The sequence below is a fragment of the Galeopterus variegatus genome, unplaced genomic scaffold (assembly GCF_000696425.1).
Source record: "Galeopterus variegatus unplaced genomic scaffold, G_variegatus-3.0.2 Scaffold1993, whole genome shotgun sequence".
Lineage (NCBI taxonomy): Eukaryota > Metazoa > Chordata > Mammalia > Dermoptera > Cynocephalidae > Galeopterus > Galeopterus variegatus.
The window spans coordinates 43845-62574 of record NW_007728104.1 but is presented as its reverse complement, the minus strand read 5'-3'; the positions used below and the strand labels follow the sequence as shown (position 1 = coordinate 62574).

Here is an 18730-nt window from a genome sequence, read left to right as displayed (position 1 = left end):
ATTCTGTTGTTCCTGGGATTTTTCACTGCAATGACTTCCCAACTTTTTTTTTGGTAGATAGAAGGTTTCGAAAAACTGTCCAAGCTCTCTGTTCCTGCTTGGAATTCACAGATTCAGGAAGTAAAGATGATTCTGTTAGTGGAAAACACCTAGGCTCTATAATGGGCCTAAATTTGAATCCCAGCTCTTACTCAAGTTAACAAACTTTAAGCCTCAGTTTCTCAACTGCAAAATGGAATAAAAATACCTGTCTTGCATGGAGTTGTGCAAGTGATGGAAGAAATGGAGCTAGACTGCCTAGTATAGTGCCCAGCATAGAGCATGCTTTCAACAGATAAAAATAATTGTTAATATCATTTTGGCTCCAAGGTCACTGTATTGGCTTAAATATTCTTGCCCCATTTGCCCCCAAAATATTTAAGACCACCAGTTCATTGAGTTAGTGTTAATAAGGTTATTGATGAATTTGTACAAACCTGTCTTGATCCTTTATAATTGACTTTATTTATCTACATCTGCCCACCGAGGTTCTTTCTACCTAGCACAATGCCTAGTAGTACTCAATAAATGTTTACTGAATCAATGAACCTGATCTTACTTTTTCCTATTCCCTTTTAGAGGCCGCAAGAAGAGAAGTATCCTGTAGGACCATGGCTGTTGGCACTGTTTGTTTTTGTTGTCTGTGGCTCAGGTATGGGTTCACTGAACTTATATCCCATGTTCTCCACTGTCCTTCAAAAAACACATGTTTTATTCACAAAGTAAATAGATGGAACACATATTGGTTTGGGATTCAAGTTAATCACCACCTTAAGCCTTAATTTTAATGGTTTTTGATTTAGTTACTGTTCCAGAATGGATAGAGACAGAATTGCTACACTATCAAATCATAATCATAAAATGATTACACAGAGCAATTACATTGGCTGTATACACTCTAGAATTCAATTAAGCCTTTCTGTGAAGATATAGCCTAAAAAGGGCATTTAGAACAGAAAGTAAAGCACTTGTCTGCCTGAGATAAATCCACATACCAGAGAGAGGGAGAGGCCTCATGCCTTATGAGAAAGTTCTACAGAGCTCCTAGATAGAACTGAGCCTTTGCCCTGAGCCTTAAGGTATGAGTCACCTGCTAATGGAAGGTGGCAAGTTCAGAGAGCTTTACTTACACACACACAAATACACACATACACACATTTACCAGGAAGACGAGCAAAAGCATCATGCAGTTATTTCTAGTTAAATGCTGCTGTTGGTAGCCCTGACATGCTTCCTGGTCCCCTGTGTTGACACTGAAATACTGGTGAGTAGAGGTCACTTCTGCCTATGGGGCATGCCTTCAGGATTTCCATCCTCCATCATCTCACTTTTGCTGAGGGCAGGGAAGGTGAGAGAAGTCCACATCTTCTGATCAGGCATAGGAAGACATCCTTCTGCCCCAGTAACAAGGGAAGCCCATGACTAAAGATGGCTCAGTTCCTTTGATCTCCAAGAGATCACTGTTCTAAGGAAACAAAAGCTCTTAGGAGGAAGGAGGGACCCAAAGAACTTAGCATTATTGTTGCTTATAGCTCAAATATTTTAAAGATGATTTGGTGTTCCAAGATAGGAACTTTCCATTCAAAGAAATGAGGCTCTACCCCATTCCCAAAGATGTGTCCTTGAAGGAACACTTTTGTCCAATATAGGAATCCTCTCATCACTATTTTTAACAGATGTTATCCAAATCTCTGTTTGAAGACTTCTGAAGATAGGAGACTCACTTCTTCAAAAAGCCTATTCAATTTCTGTATAGCTTTAATTCTATTAGAAACATCTTTTTATTTTGAACTACATTATGCTATCTTCTCAATAGTTCAGATTTGGACTCTAGAATAACACAGAATGGAGCCATTCTCTTCTGAACATCCTGAATCCTTGAATATTTTAAAGATGACTGCCTGGTGGTTCTTTCTGCAAACTAAACTTCCCTAGTTCTCTCAACCTTGCCTCATAAGATGTGGTTACTAGACCTTTCGTCTGGATCCAGTCAGTGACTCTCTTAAAGAATAGCACTTACAACTGCACAAGGTGGTCTGGAAGTGGTGTGACTGCCACACGCAGTAGGGTTGTCACTGCCGTGGATCTCACCACTCTGCCTCATTCATGTGACCTGGGCTTGCAGATACTTTTTAACAGTCACAGCACATCCTTGACTCTCATGGAGCTCATGGCCAGACAGGCCCCACCCTGCTCTTCTTCACATAAACTCCCTGCAAGCCTCAGAGATGCATCTGCACAGCCCCATACCCCAGGGTCTCCCCATCCCCATCTCACATTGTCTTTACTGTTGGCCCTCATCAGCATTTGAAATTATTTAGTTTACTTACTTATTATCCATTTCCCCCCACTAGGATATAACCTCAGGGAGGTAGGGTTTATTTTCCACTAAATTTTTAGATCTGAGCACAGTATTTAGCATGTAGTAAGTGCTTGGTATGGGTGGATGGATGGAGGGATGGATGGAAGGATGGATGGAACCAGATATTCCCATACCGTAGATATCTAGATGACTTTTTTCAAGACCTAATATAAATTTTTATTTCTCTCGGAATTTTATTGTTAGTTATCAGTTGTCTTTCTACAGTGTCCATAAAGTTTGGAAACACAGATGAACATACCTAATGAATGGCTTACTGATATTACATAATAATATATAATAAGGCCCCTGACATGACATGATATACTCTGTGTATTGTCCTTCATTAGCAATGTATAGTTCAAAGCTCTGTACAAAATTGCAATGAATACTGTTTAAGTGCATTAAGCATCACTTCCATCTGCACCTACATACTCAACTATGACACATTGCTTCAGATGATTTGTCACTGGTTTTCACCTCAAAATAAAATAAACAAAAGTATGCCTTTAGCATGCCACAGGAAAACCAAGTAAATAAATCTACATTTAAAAGTTATCTATGTTTTCAGGCTTTATGACCAGTCTGTAGATTGTTAGATTTTGAACCTTGAGCCTTTTATCTGGTTATCTTTCTTGCCCAGCTTCATAGTCTCTGAAAGTATGTTATTCCTCCAAGAGACTTAAAGAAGCCCATGGAACACAGTTAAAGATAACCTCCTTTACATTGACTTTGAACCTCTAAGCAAAACTCATTCAAACAGGCATGGCTGGAGGGTCCGTACTAAACAGTGCTGTGCTGGGCTTTGGAAACACAAACACCTTTGCGAGCTTGTGGGTGTTGGGGGCAGCAGGTAGGGAAGTTGTCAGTTGCAGTGCAGGGAAGGGACACTGATAGTGGCAGCAGAGTTCACAGAGTATTTGGTGAGAATGGATAAGGGACTTTGGAGTCATACTGGGCAAAAGAGAAAGTTTCCAATAGGAGGTGCTGTTTGAGCTGAATTTTGAGAACAAACGGCCAGACAAAGGATGTAAGGAAGGTGACCCCACATGCGGGAACACTACAGGGCCAAGGCACAGAGGCTTCAGATGGCACACTCAGCATAAGCATGGAAGGCATTCAGGATGGTGGAGTCCCAGTCGCTGGGATCTCAGAGCCCAGTGATCATGTACTGTATTGTCAAGGGTCTAAATAGATAGAGCCGATATTTGTTTCTTCTTTGGCTTTTAGATACATGCTAACAGTAGCCAGTCTACCCCCTTAGGTCGCCTATAAGGGAAAAAGCCAAGAGAGTCATTTGATCTGGCTTCTCTTTCTCAAATCCATGCTAGTTATCAAAATCCATCCCTTCTTTTTCAAAAGAAACCCTGTAAATTATATGGCCTAAAATGTTGCCAGGCTGTCGGTCAATACAGCAAGAGCTATATCTTTCAGTGTTGGGTAAATTGGAACATTCGCTGACAAGAGTCATTTGGAACTCTTTCAGTCTCCAGTAGTTTCTCAGTCACTGGCTCTCTTACCCTCTCCGTAGGTTTGTCCAGGCCCTGGTGTGTGAAACTGCAGGGTGTGGGTATGTGGACTAAAGTGGCTGAGGACACACCACTTACTGTCATACCACATCCTCCTCCTCAGCATCCAGAGTTCTTTTAACAATGCTGCCTCAAATCTATCTAAGAAGACCATCTTGCTTTTATGGAGAGGCTAGACATAAAACAGGAGTCGCGTCATCTTACTTTCCTATCCTCCGTTAACAAGCTACCATAATCCCTAAGCAATGGAGCTCATCCCTTTTTTAATCAGAACTAAAAATAATACACCACCTCCCTTTTTTTTTTTTTTTGCCAACTTTAGCATTTTTTTTTTTTGCAAGCCTCAGCCTCAGATACTGTTCTCACAGAAATGTGTCACTCTTCTCGTTTGTCCTTGATACCGTGCCCTTCCTTCTATCCTTTTCTAAACAGAACGTGTCATGAAAAACACAGTAGCTCCTCTAGATCTGTCCCTGTTGCCACTTCTCTGGGATTGGTCACGATTTGCTTCATCTTGCAGAGCCTACCATCCCTCTTGAGCGTCTCCCTTTTTAGGCCGTCAGTTCCTACCCATCTTCTCTCTACACTTAAAAGAATGTGATTTCCTCACATCTAGCCCATTTGTCAGATCCTCTGTTTAGGTAACGAGCCTTCTTATAGGTGCTAAGATAATCGAAGCCCTCTCCACTGGTCTGTCTCACTCTGTTCCAGTTCTGTCACCCTGTCCATCTGCGGGATGCACAGCAGCACCCTTCCCTGCTCTTGTCTGTTACACACCCACCAGATGCACTGGAGTTCCGTGCAGGACGTCCATACCTCCACAGACTCTCCTTCCTGTCACTTTCCGTTAGATCTGTCCCTTGAGCAAGGTCCACCCCTGTGCCAGGCTCAAGTTCCATTTCACCAAGTCCCAGTGGTACCTGGAGGTCATATTGCCTTCTTGGAGTTCACGTGGTTGTTTACTCTTGTTTTGCATATTTTTACATGGACACTAAGAAAAAAGGTGAAATCTTCTGCTATTAAAGAAGATGTTGATCATTGGTCCGAATCTCTGGAAAGTCTCACTTGCTTTCATTACCGCACTCTATTAACCCACTTTTCTAATTGATGATTGGTTGGATGAAGTGCTCTTTTTAGAAATAGTGCCAGTGTACCCAGGGTAAATAAATATTCAGGTCAGGCAAGTAGTAAGGAATGCACATTTTATATGTTTTTCTAGCTACATTCTAAGAAAGAACCAGGACTGGTAAAAAGTTGGCATTTAAGTATATGCTCACTTATAGGTCACCCTTACTCCATTTTATGTGGAAAAACAGTTTAACAAACCTGTAAAAAGTCTATAGGATCCCTTGGTTGTGGGAGCCATGTATCGGTGCCATCTCCGGACCCCTGCTTCTCAGCTTCTGGCCCGTGGCTTCCTCGTTCTCCTCACATGCCCTTCATGCCCAAGGTGCTGATAAGAGCAAGAGAAAGAAAAGGAGGGAAGAGGAACCCAGAGAGCAGTGAGGGGACAGAGTCCAGGCACCCAGAGATCTACAGCACAAACACGCACCCAGGGAATGCCACCCCTCACTGAGAAGTCACATGGGAGTGACAGACCCCCCAGGCTGCCCCAAGGCCCCCAAAATCTGAGGCCAGCCCTGCTCTCACTTAGGTTCTTGGCTGTAACTTCTAATACATTACCCTGGGGACAAGGAGTTTAGAAAGGTTGTCTAAATACACACCTCTTCAGGTAAGTCAATTTTCACTTTCTGTGATTGCAAAAGGTCTCTTAGGCAAGGGAATTCTTTGAAAACTAACCAGTTGGCAGTAAGGGGGTCAGAGGCCTCAAAGGGGAGGATAGTTTTAGAATCTGCCAGGTGTGGGTTCAAAGCCTGGATTCACTATTTGTCAGCTAAATAACTTTGGGCAAGTTATTTACTCTCTCCTTATGGATTTCCTTATCAAGCAAATGGAGATAAGAAGAAGCCCTTTGTATTAGTCTGTCTCTGTTGCTAATAACAAAAACCCGGAACTGGGTAATTTATAAGTAAATGGTATTTATTGCTTACAGTTTCAGAAGCTGGGAAATCCAAAGTCCAGGGAACACATCTGGTGAGGTCCTTGTCCTGGTGGTTACTACAGTGACTCAGGGTATCATGTGGTAAATACGGCAGAGTGGAGAGAAAGCTAACTCCTCACCCCTCCTTGTAAAGCCCTCAGAACTATTCCATTCAACCGCTCACTGTGGCAGGGTCCTCACAGTCTAATCACCTCTTCAAGGCCCCACCTTTCAATCACCATAATAGGATTTCCCACCTCTTTACACTGTCACAGTGGGGACAAAGCCTCCAACACATTAAACTTTAGGTGGACACAGTTCAATCCACTGCATTCCTTCAGAGATTGTCCTGGCATTGAATGGTTCTGGGGATCTGAGTGCTGGCCCATAGCAAGCTCAAACATGCAGCTGTGGTCACCACCACCTCGCAGAACTCATGGAAGAAAGTGGCACTGTCCATCCGCCTTTCATCCTCCCAGGCTGCACATCTAATCAGCAGACTCAGCTTCTCATGATGGTCTTGATCTGTCAGAAAGCCACAGACCCTGCCTCTTCACCCCGAGGAGGAGTGTGAGCAATTTTAAGTGATAACACTTTGATGGCATGAGACTGTTTTCCCATGTGATAACGTATCAGTATCTTCCCCACACAGGAAAAAGGAAACACCAACATGCAGACCAAAATCAGTGAATAGCGGTTTGTACTTTAGGTTGAGTATCAGAAATAAAATGTGAGTTTCATTTCCTTTAAAGCAACCCTAATACATTGCTGTTTTGCTATAGAGGTTTTCTTTGTGAGACAGAAAAGCTTTGGGAACAGTGTACTCTTTTGCAACATGGTAATATCCAATTAGAACATCTCAGGGTCATATCTTGTTTCATTTTTTTTAATTTGGTAACCAGCTTTATTGTTATTAGTATTATATAGATTATGTGAGAAATGTGAAGCCTGTTTCTCAAATACCTGTTATGGTTCCCCTCAGATTATTATCCCAAATAGGCCAGAAACTATTCTTGTTCAAGTCTTAGCCTGGGGTTTTGTTTTGCGTGAGCCTCCTTAACTGGCTGGATTTTCCTCTAGTTGATTTCCTAGAACCCAGATCCACACTGAGGTCAGAAGGGTTTAAGTGCACACTAACAGACCTTGCCCTTCCTCTCCCCTCTTTGTGAAGGTATTATCTTCCATTTCGGCAGGCAGTGGGGCCTCCTCCAGATAAGCAGCTCGTCCTGGCTGTCTCGGTCCTGGGTTTCAAAACCTGCTTCTGTGGAGAACTCTTTGATAGCTCCTGAAGAGTGCTTGTTTTTATCTCGAGACTCAGAGACTAGAATGACCCAGAATGTCTGTCTGAGACTGTTCCCTGCAAAGATGCTGTCACACACAAGTCAACTGCTATCTTTACAGGACACTTGCAGGCTTGATGTGCTTCCCAGATCATTAATGAACCTAGTCACTGCTGTTTGGGCCCAGAGCCCTCGCCCCTGGTTTTTGTTTGTTTGTTTCCTCTCCCTTCTCTCCTCAGCTCTTTTAAGAGCCTTATTGAGAAGGATTCTCGGGCTTCACCAAGGCTCTGTGGGAAAGTGAACTACAATTGACTAGCGATGTCTGTCATGAACATGGTAGGGGCAGCATGGCCACGTCCTCATCTTTGCTATCCCTGGACTAGTTATCGTGTTAGTGTTGTCATGTTCACAGGCCAACTGTCTTCAGCATTCTCAACTGTCCTCTTTGATCAGAATGCCTCCTGGACTTGGTGGAAGGAGGTCTTTTCTTTAATATGCTAATATGCTTAATATGCTGTTCAGACAGTTCTGTTGTTGAGATCAGCATATACATGTTTCTTGTGAGCATTCTTATTTATAGTATTATTTACCTCTTCTGAGCCCTGATTGTGATACTGTGTGTTGATCAAAAGCAGCAATCTGAGACAGCACTCTGCACCACGTTGTATCTTCCTTGAGCCTTATGTCTCAATTACAGTGTCAGCTGGGATCAATGGAGTGACCATTCAGTTCCTTTGATTCTTTTGATTGAATTCATCCTTTGGTTCTCAGAGGAAAATGCTTAAATACCAGCTGTGCCCTAGTTCCCTCCCTCAGCCTGTTTCCCCCCATGGATTCCTAATTTCAATTTTATTTCTCCCTCTCTGGCCACCCCTGATATTCATTTCCTAATTAGAGATTATGAGAATTTCAATGGTTCCTGAAGCCTGGGTATTCTTGAAACTGACACGTTTATATCCCCCATCAAAAGGAAACCTCTAGGGTAACAGGATTAACTACTGATTGTTATTTTCTTCATAATTTTCTATGTTTTCCAACTTTGTCAATGAGTATATATTACTTTTATAATCAGAAAAAATTGTGTTTTTCAAGAACAAAAAAAAATCTAGATTAGTAGTTTTCAGCCTTTTTTTTAAATTTTTTAAAAATACAAAACTCTTCCTTCAAATCTTAGAGGGAAACAAATGTGAAAGAACAGCTGTTCTGGTTGAAGTGGTGGGTGTGTGTGTTTATGTGTATGTGTGTACGTGTATGTGTGTGTTAGTGTGTGTATGTGTGTTTTCATATCTGTGTGTTTGCATATCTGTGTGTATGTGTGTGTTAGTGTATGTGAGTATGTATGCGTTCACATATTTGGGGGGTAGTGTATGCGTGTATGTATGTACGATCGCATGTGTGTGTTTGCATATCTGTGTGTATGTGTGTGTTAGTGTATGTGAGTATGTGTGCGTTCACATATCTTTGTGTTTGCATATCTGGGTGTTAGTGTATGTGTGTGTGTTCGCATATCTGTGTGTGTTTGCAAATCTGTGTGTGTTTGTGTGTGTGTGTGTTTGCATATCTGTGTATGTGTGTGTTAGGGTATGTGTGTATATGTGTGTTCGCATATCTGTGTGTGTGTTTGCATATCTGTGTGTGTGTGTTTGCATATCCGTGTGTATTAGCATATGTGTGTTTGCATATCTGTGTGTGTTAGCATATGTGTGTATGTGTGTATGTGTGTGTGCATATTTGTGTGTGTGTTTGCATATCTGTGTGTGTATGTTTGCGTACCTGTGTGTTAGCTTGTGTGTACGTGTGTTTGCATATCTGTATGTGTGTGTTAGCATGTGTGTATGTATGTGTGTTTGCATACCTATGTGTGTGTGTATTTGCATATCTGTGTATGTTCGCATATCTGTGTGCACATAGGGCGTACCCTCTGTGTTGCTGGATATTCTGACTTTCTCATCCCCAGAAGTTAGCATACATCTGGACCCTCTCTGCCCATCAAATAGGAAATTGTGTCTGGCCCAGAGCTGCCCCATGTTATTACAGAGTTAATACCTTTCAGCAAAGAGTCTGCTGGGTTTATTTGGCACCATCCATGGTGAATGGCTCCACCATTTCTAGGCAGGGACATTTCTTTTGTCTGTCAGTGAACAGACTGTACTCTTCTCTTGAATTCTCTAGGGACTCTGCCTGGGATGGGGGTGGGGGTGGGGGAGAGAGATCATGTCATAGACAGGTCCTTTTTCAGGACAGCCTTTTCAGAACAGATGTGAACAAGTGATTGTCTGAGATGTTCCTGACAGGGCCTAAACTCTTCCTGTTCTCCCAGCCTTATGCTTCAGGTGGTCAAACTGGCTCCCTTCATGGACGTGCTGGAGGCCTCTCCACTTCTTGAAGGGCCATACCCACACTGTCCCTAGGACTGGCTGTTTTTCTTAAGGACGGTGTGGAACAGGGAAAGTACTAAGTCACATGTGTGCCAGGGACACATGAGAGGCTAAAGAGCCGCCCCCCTTATGCCCTCTGTCCCCTGCTCGCTTTGTGGCCCTTGTGTGGTCACCAGTTTTGTGGTGGACTATCTTTGAGCCCAAAGGTTGAGGAGCCAGAATGGCAGCCTTTTGCAACAGCTAAGAAACTTGCCTTTGAGAGATGCTAGCTGCTCTCTGAAATCTTCCAGAGATGCAAGAGTTGAGGAAGATTGGATGTGTTGTTTGAAAGCCACCAAATTAGCATGTCCACATGTGGAAGAGGGAAGTTAGCCTGGTCACTAAGAGCTACAACTCCAGAGCCAGATCGCCCGGGTTTGAAACATGGCCCTGCCACCTATTAGCTGTGTGGCCTTGCTGAAGTTACTTATGGCCACGCTAAGCCTCAGTTCTCCCATTCTTAAAAGGGAACAGTACTGGTTCCTCACTCCTGGGATCCTCATGATCCTCATTCCTGAAAATTAACCGAGACAGAGCATGTGAAATGTTTAGTGGAGTGACGGGAATGGTTTTAGAAATGTCTGCTGTTATCGTACTCGTGTTTGTGGCCCATACTCATGCTGTCTCCCCACCTGTTGGCCTCCCTGGCAAGGTGCTGACCAGGATTCTGAGTGCTTATAAGGAAAGAGAGGTAACATTTTGACCTCTTTGATGGCTTTGCTTTGTGATGGAGAGAAAACATGTAGTGGGGGAACATAGCTCTGAGATATTGAGGACCCAGCATGGCCCGAGACCAGCTGCCCCCAGGACAGGTAGAGGGTAGGGCCAGGGGTGTCATCTCTGCAGGGACAGCTGGAACCTCTTCTCTACTTCTAGAAAGAACTCTTTTTTTTTTTTTTTTGTCTTTTTTTGTGTCCGGCAACGGATCACAACCCTCAGTGTCGCGCCCGTACTGGACCGGGACCGGCAATGGGATCGCAACCCTCGGTGTCGCGCCCACACCTCGCTCAGCCAGTGAGCGGGAACCGGTCTGTATGTGGGATCTGAACCCTCGGCGGGAGCGCCACCGCACTCCCAAGCGGCGCACTGTAGCAGTGCGCCACCGGGCCGGCCCCATAGAAAGAACTCTTTACCAACTAGCCCCCGGGGGTAAGATCTGTTCAAGCAAACATTTGGCTACCATTTCTTGAGGGCTTACTATTGCAGTGCCAGGCCCCACACATCCCTACAGAGAGGCTATTATGCTCATTTTTCCAGAACACAAAACTGAGGCTCACAGAGGAAATCAGCCAATGTCCCATAACTAAAAAGTGAGACAGCTAGTACCCAAACCTAGTTCTTTGAGACTCCAAAACCCATCTGCTTTATATTATCCTGCATTCCCTCCCTTGTACTATTTCCCTAAAATACCACGGAGCAAAAATTTTCCACCGATGTAAGGCCTTTAGCATATGACTGTGTATTGAAAAGAGCTCCTGTTAAAACATCCTCTATTTTCCCTGCCAGAAAAGGTGTGTTTTCAAGAGGTTCCAGATGTATAGCCATCTTTGGTCAGCTCCCAGATGGATAAAGCCTTGACCCAGCCACAGGTTGCTTCTTGGTTGGGCCACCGGTGTCCCTGCTCACATTACTCTTTTCTGGACACTTGCTCCAGGGCAGGCTGAACTCGCCATGTTTGCAGGTCGACCGCATAAACACGGCCTTTCCTGGAGACTGCCAGAACTTTCTCGAAACTGTGACACCAAAGGGAGTCACACCTGAGACCAGCAAGTGGGATGTTTGAGGAACTGGATAGCCCTGGAGGAAAGACTGAGGCTGCTCTTCTGCTCTGGAGTTTCTTCCTCAGGATCTGAGATGGACAGGCTGGAGAAGACGTCTCAGCAGCCCTCGGCTCCCGCAAGGTGACATGCCATCTCCCTTGTATGCCACCCTCTGCCCTGTGCCCTGGTGGAGCATTTGGGGTTGTGTGTGGGATCTTTCTCAGAAGAGCGTTTCTGCTATTTTAATGTGGATAGAAGCCATCACAGTCTTTCCTAGTAATATCTGTTTTTTAATGGCGCCTTCCTGCCCTGGCCTGTCTCTGGCATCTCTTTTTTTTTCGCCTTCTCCATCTCTGGAGAAGCCACCAGGAAACGCTACCAGAACATGATGTCTTGCCTTGGACTTGCTTTGTGCTGATGCTTTTCAAGAGCTTAATGAGCCCTCTTTGCAATGTCTGTTCTCCTAACCTTCCTACTTATCTCAGGGGACCGATACTTTTTTACTAGCTCTTTCATCTTTTTTCATTTTTTCTTTAAATGAAAAATCAAAGTTGTGTGCTTTCTCTGGTTGTCTTATCCTCCTAAAGGATACTCCTCTGGCCTGTCTTAATCTCTCTTCTCAGCATCTCCCTTGATCTCTCTTATCATCAACTATTTATTTTCAGTAAAAGTGGCTTTATGCACCTTCTTTTGTCTGGCAGTCTTCCAGCTTTCTGGCAGTTTCCTGTGGGATCCACTTGTCATGCCATTATGGGTCCTTCTGGCACACCTCTTGGCTGGGGTGGGTCAGTCCCCAGGATAAAAGTGGGTTGGATGACACAGTCTCGGGCCTTTAGAAATTTATGCTGTGTTATGACTTTGCCTCTCCTCTGAGGACTGAGCTTTTGGGATGTTTGATGCTGACTCTTTTGGTTTGTAAAGTAGTCATTTGAGGCTTTTAAAATGTATTTTCCTCTGTGCTTTTTGCAATTATTCACCTTTCATTCATTCAATAAGTATTTACAGAGGATCTACTTAGTGCCATACTTCGCCCCTGCTTTCCTGGAGCGTCCAGTCTAGTGGGAAAGAAACAGGAGTTAATCAAGTAATTGGACTAAAACATTTAAAATTTCAGCTATGAAGGTGTTCATAGGGGAGGCACAGAAGGCTATGAAGCAAATGACATGAAGGACTGGTATACTCTTAGGTAAGTGGTTCTCAAAGTATGGGCCCTGGACCAGCAGCCTCAGCATCACCTGTGAGCTTGTTAGAATCACAAATTCTCAGTCCCTATCCCAGACCCACTGGGTTAGAAACTCTGGGGGTGGAGTCTGGCATCTGTGTCCTAACACGTCCCCAGGAGATTGAGATGCATGCTCAGGTTCGAGAACCCGTGCTCCAGGTGGTCAAAGAGGGCTTCTCTGAGGAAGTGCCTTTTGAGTTGTGAAGGAAACTAGGCAATAGGATGGGGTGGAGGAGGTACTTCAGATGGAAAGAATGGCATGTGTAAAAGCCCTGTGGTAAGAGCAGAGAGATTTACAAACATGAGAGTGTACCCCAAGCCAGGGGAAGAGTGATACAAGCTGAGACAGGTGGACAGGGCCAGAGTATGCAGGTCAGGGAGGCCTCATCCAGGATTGGGCAAGAGGAAGCTTTTGATGTGCTTTAAACACGGGAGTGGCACCGTATTATTGGCATTTATTTAAGGGTTAATTCTAGCTATGGAACGGAGAAAGGATTGAAGAAGAGCAAGAGCACACCAGGTGGAGGACATCGCAGGGTTCTGGGAGAAGATGATGGTAACTTGGACTAGGATGGTTTCTGGGGGGTAGAAAGCAGGGTGTATAATCCCAATATTCTTAGGTAGAATCCATAGGTCTTGGTCATCGATTGGAGGTGTCAGGGATGACTTTGGTGTTTGGGTTTACATGCAAGATGGAAGATGGATGATGCCAATTTTGGCAGTGGAAAGAGATCATGAGATGATCTTGAGTTTGAGGTGCTTTTGAGCCACCCAAGTAAAATATGAATTAGATGGTAGAAGGTATGCATCTAGAGCTTGGAGGAGAAGTTAGGTCTGGAGATACACATTGTGAGTCATCAACAACCAAGTGGGGAACTATGGGCTGGGGTGAGTCACCTAAGACTGTAATGATGAGAAGAAAGCCAGTAGTAATGCTCTTTCAGGAACTTCAATGCTTATGTGTAATGGTCAGGTGGAAGAAGATATACCCATAGAACAAGCTTAGAGGAAAGAGGCAAGGAGAAGGGGGAAACTGGAAACACAGAGACTGTGGTGCCATAGAGGCCGAGGAAAGGGGGCGCTGAGTGGTGGTGAGCAGAGGAGCAAGGTAAGAGGAGGCTGCAGAAGCCTTTTGCACCAAGCAACACAGAGGTCATTCATGACTTTAGCAAAAGAAGTTTCAATGGAATGAAGGGAGCAGAAGGTGGAATGAGGTGTGTTGGGGAGGGAATCAAAGGTGAGGAACTAGAGAAGGTGAAGACAGTCAACTCTTTAGAAATGCTGTGAAGAGGAAGAGAGGGCACCAGGTGATGGGAGGTGTGGGGTCAGGCAGATTGCTCTGGTTTGATTTGGGAAGTGGAGTGATTCCAGCATGTTAAAGCCTAAGGATTTCGTTGAAAGGGAAGATTGAAAAAAAGAGATCTAATCATCACAGGTTACCGAGGGCCAGGATCCTAAACACAGGTGGTGGGATGTGGAGCTTGTTGATTCTGGTAGTTCCTGCTCTTGCCTGGACCTTTCTGAGTCTCTGTGACCTGCCTACAGTCGGCTCCCCTGGCCTGAAAATGCCTGTCATCCTTCCCTGCTCGGCTGTTTTCTCAGCTTTGTTCACCCACTGTTAAGTTATTAACTTGTCAGGGGCTAGGTTCCCGCTTCCTCTCCCTCTCTGAACTCACTGTTGGCTCCTTTTTGTTGGCTGCCTTAGAAAGTCAGCCTCTGGAAGGCCGGGGTTACTTGGCAGGTCAATGCAGGCAGTGACACAGAATTACAATTATATAATTGGCATAAAATGTGAAGGCTTCTTAAAGAAGTTGATACAACTGAAAAAGAAATAGCAAACACAACCACTTCTCCATTATCTTAGATGTGGAGGCAAATGGCAGACTTAAAATAGACTTTATTCAAAGTAATTTCTCCAAGAGGGTTCAGTTTTAAAGGGTCACTTGTAAACATGTTAAGGACCATCAGATTTTTACATGTTAATTCATGGATTCAATTAGGATTAGGAATGATCTTTGATTTGTTTTTAAAGCAGACTCAAATAAATAGATAGGTTATTTTAATGTAAGTGTTGTTACTCTGAGACATGCAATTTTGTCTAAGATTCTCTAGAGAGATTTGGAGCAGTTCCTTAAAAAGAATTGAGTGGTTTTATCACTACGTTGAACATTTGATGTCATCACTTAACTTAATGTGGGGTTTGATGGACTAAGACAGACTGTTTCCTATTTGTTGACCTACATCCCACTGATAATCCTTATCTAAGGACAAGATCAAGGGAGAAGTAACATTTTTGAGCCTCTATTGTGGGCAGATCTCTTACTTATGTCATCATATTTATTCCTGGCTATCCTTTGAGGTACTTATTACATATAGTTTTACAGAGCTCAGAACTGTGTAGTAATTTCCCAAAGTTCACACTTTGTAGGGTGGCGGATAGGACTGAGTGCTGGACTTCATGCTCATGCGTGGAGAGGCAGCCATTGTGCTGGAGTAATAGTAGCAATAGCAACAACTCCCGGACGTCGGATCCTCCACCTGCGAAGAGCCTTCGCGTATGTCCTATCACTTAACCCCTATGGCAACCCTGCACGTACCTTGGTCCTCATTGTAGTCCTCATTTTACAGAAGAGGAAGCTGCCTCACAGAGGTAGAATTATTCGCCAAGTCACACAGCTATTTAGTGAGGAGCTGGGAGTCAACCCAGATCCATCTGACTCAAACGTTCCATTCTAAAGTCAACTTGTTTCTTAAGACTGGGGATGGTTTCCCTGATCCCAGGAAAAAGTCTGAGGCATGATAGACGTAAATATTCTTTTCCTAATGTTATTCAGTGTACAGCTGCCTCCTGGCATTTATATTGAGCGAGAATACAGGATGTTTATTTAACTTTTACTCTTTGTGAGCCTTGGTAGGGGAGGATAGAAATGTCAGCTATTTCTTCAAGCTTATAAATTTTGGTAGGGTACTTTTGCATCCATCTAGCAACTTGTCCTGTCAAAACCCACCCAAGAACCCAGAATTAGGTACTAAGACCTCTGAGCACAGCCAGAATTAAATATCACAAGTTATTGAACTAACTCCTTCACCGTGTCTACAGACAAGGCCCTCAGACGCTCACACGGAACTGATTTACTCTAATTTCACACTTAATTCTAACAGTCTTTGTTTTCGGTTTAGTCTGCAGCAACGATGTAGCAGAAGAGGGGCCACTGCAGATTGGCATAGCAACACCAAAGATGTGACCAGAGATAAGAATGAGACAAAAAAAATGATAAGCAGAAATGAGAGCCCAGAAGTACAGCCAACCAGAGCTATTTTGGTGTCAAACACAGCATGTCCTCTATAATAGTATCACAGCAGAGTCTCATCATTTATTGTTTTTCATTACGGTGACATTCATGAAAAGTTACCATTAAATCATGTTTGCTGTCTCCAGTTTAGGAAGGTAGTGATGATGTTTTTTTAGAAAAGGAAAAAAACCAAAGAAACGCATTAGCGCTTTGTCTAGCCTTAAAATCTTGCTGTCTGAGAAAGACTCCCCAGGGCCCATTGTGTGGTTTCTCTGTTTCCCTGTAGCACAGTGCCTGGCACATAGTGTGTGCTCACTGAAGTTAGATGATGAAATGTCAAATGACTCGTTTCCTGAGGTTCTGGACAGCCCTGTTTTACTGCGGTCACTTGGAAGCTGCATTCCTGGATGTGTTCCAGGACGACTTTAGGAGGGAGAGAAGGGATAAGGCTCCAGAGAGCTCGGTGTTTATTTTTACCAATGATTAAATGAGATGATACACAGCCTCCCTTCAAACGAGAGCTCTTCAATGCATGGAAATGGCACTTACCACTATCCTTGTCTTCATTAACACTGACCGACCAACGCTGCTGTCTGGGGGAGACTTAAACAAGAAGTTGGTATCTTCCTCTCCTGAGCCACATTCGAAACCCAATAGCTAGAACCAGGCTGAGCTGAGCTATCTAACCAGCTCTCACCAGAATAAGCAAGGCGGGGGGCGGGGGTAGGGGGGTCCCAGGAGTTCTCTGTGGGTGACAGTCTACCCACCCCCTTGACCAACCCAGAGTAACGACTCAGTGTTGCTTTCAAGGAGAGACAGTGCCTTTCAGAGAGCTCCAGGAAGACACACGTGCAGCCAGGGTCCCGGGCAGCCAGAGGCCCAGCTTTTTGTGCGCATCTGCCCTGAGCACCCTGCCTGCCTTCCCAGCACAAGGAAGGTCGTTTCACAGGTCACAGCCATTTTGAAAAGGCAGACTCGCTGACCGGGTTAATGAGTGCAGTTTCTGCATGAAAGCCCATCTCCCTCTCCCCAGCAGCCTCAGAACATTGCTGGGGAAAGGGGCCAAATCTCCTCTCAGCCCTGAGGGATTTCTGGCCTTAACTCCTGGTGGAATTAGCAGGAGTTATCTATAAATCCCTGAGGCATCCATCAGCAGAGGGAGAGAGGCTGCCTTTCTAAAGAAGTTGCTGACCTCTTGTTAACTCCTTGTTAGGAAATTTCTAATCAGCTGTGAGCCAACGCGTCAAGGGCCATCGGCAGAAGCCGGGCTCACTGTGGCTTGGCTTTCCAGCTGTGTGCTGTCTGGTCTCTGAGCTGTTTTGTTTTCCTCTCTCAGCCATCTTTCAGATCATTCAGAGCATCAGGATGGGCATGTGACAGTCCTGGGGATCTGACACGGCCTCCTGGAGGCCGGAGGACCGCGAAGTGTTCAGCCAGTATCTGTGGGAAGCAAAGCCACACAGAACAGGAAAAGTCTCCCTCAATTGTTCCCTCATCACTTCATCGTGGATGTCAGACAAAATTGCTTCTCCCAGGACATCTTGGCTCATCTGTGTTCTGAAGCGGAAAGGACATTTTGCTTTTCTGATGGCCGGATTGGTAGCCATGCGGGTCGTCCAGGGCAGCGTGTCTGTGTGCTTTTTCCCTTGGTTTCATTAATGTATGCATGTGGCCCTCTGAATGGTCGCTGGTTTACTTTCTATGGATATGATCTTCCTCCATTGGGAATCAGTTTTACAAATAAATGTCTTCATTCAACTTCATTTGTGAATTATTATTAGAAAAACTGAAGTGAAGAAGATAGCAGAATAGCTGAGGGGATGGGTGGAGGGACTTGATTATGCAACTGGCAAAGGGGCAGGGAATCTGTGGCCAGGCAACCAGAGCTAGATTTACCCAGCAGGTCCCTGGCCAGACCCTCAAGGTCCTTGCCTGATACCTTGGGTGTTCCACACATTTGACTCTTCTTTATATATAGTCTTGTTTGAGGGTTTTTTTGTTGTTCTTTTTTTTAGTCCAGAAAAGCCATCTACAATGTGTGTTAAGGTCCGATTAGCCATTATCTCTTCTGTGGTCTGCCTCAGAGTTTAGCAGAGAACAGATGTCCCAGGCCTCTTGGTGAAAAGCATCCACCCCAGAGCCCAGTCGTGGCCCCTCTCCAGAGCCCTGGGCAGAGCAGGGACCTTCAACACTCCGAGGTGGTCAGCTGGCAGGATGGGGTGAGGCCCCGGGCTGGTGGGTGACACCCTCTTCCCCCTGGCCAGACTTCCCCACAGCCTCTCAAAGCGTAATATCACCAAAGCAATGCATATGGACAGCCACAGAGGTCACCAACAGGATTAAATATGGTCCCCAGGCAACTTTCAGCATGCCTTCATCTTTTTAATTCCATCTTTGCATTGGCCACTTTTTTTTTTTTCATTCCTGAACATTGTGAGAGCTTTAAAAAGGGAAGTGGCAGCAGTGGCCAGGGCCTCTCTCAACCACTTATGGGGTTTTGCTGTAAGTGGCTCCCTTAGAATTAGGGAGCTTTTTGTTCACTAGAGTCTTTTACCCCAGATCCTTTAGTGATGTTCTTTAAGGCTTTCTTTTCTCCCACCCTCTGAGTTCCCCTCCAAAAGCTCCCTGCTCCCCTCCCTCTTTCTCCCTTTCCCACTGAAAAGAGCGTAGCAGGGCTGCTTCAAAATGAGCAGCCACTATCCTTGTGCTCCCCACAACCCCCACCTTCTGGTCCCCAGCCCCTCCCGAGGTGGCAGAATACATTTCTGGCCACTTGAGGTCTGCACACAA

At 44.7% G+C, this 18730-nt stretch overlaps 1 long non-coding RNA gene across 1 annotated transcript; it reads left to right on the top strand.

Moving 5' to 3' along the window:
* Positions 1-609: 609 nt before the first annotated feature.
* Positions 610-17703, top strand: LOC103596344. Its single transcript, XR_551041.1, has 2 exons — positions 610-691; positions 17277-17703. It is a non-coding gene; the product is annotated as an uncharacterized LOC103596344 (long non-coding RNA).
* Positions 17704-18730: the final 1027 nt, after the last annotated feature.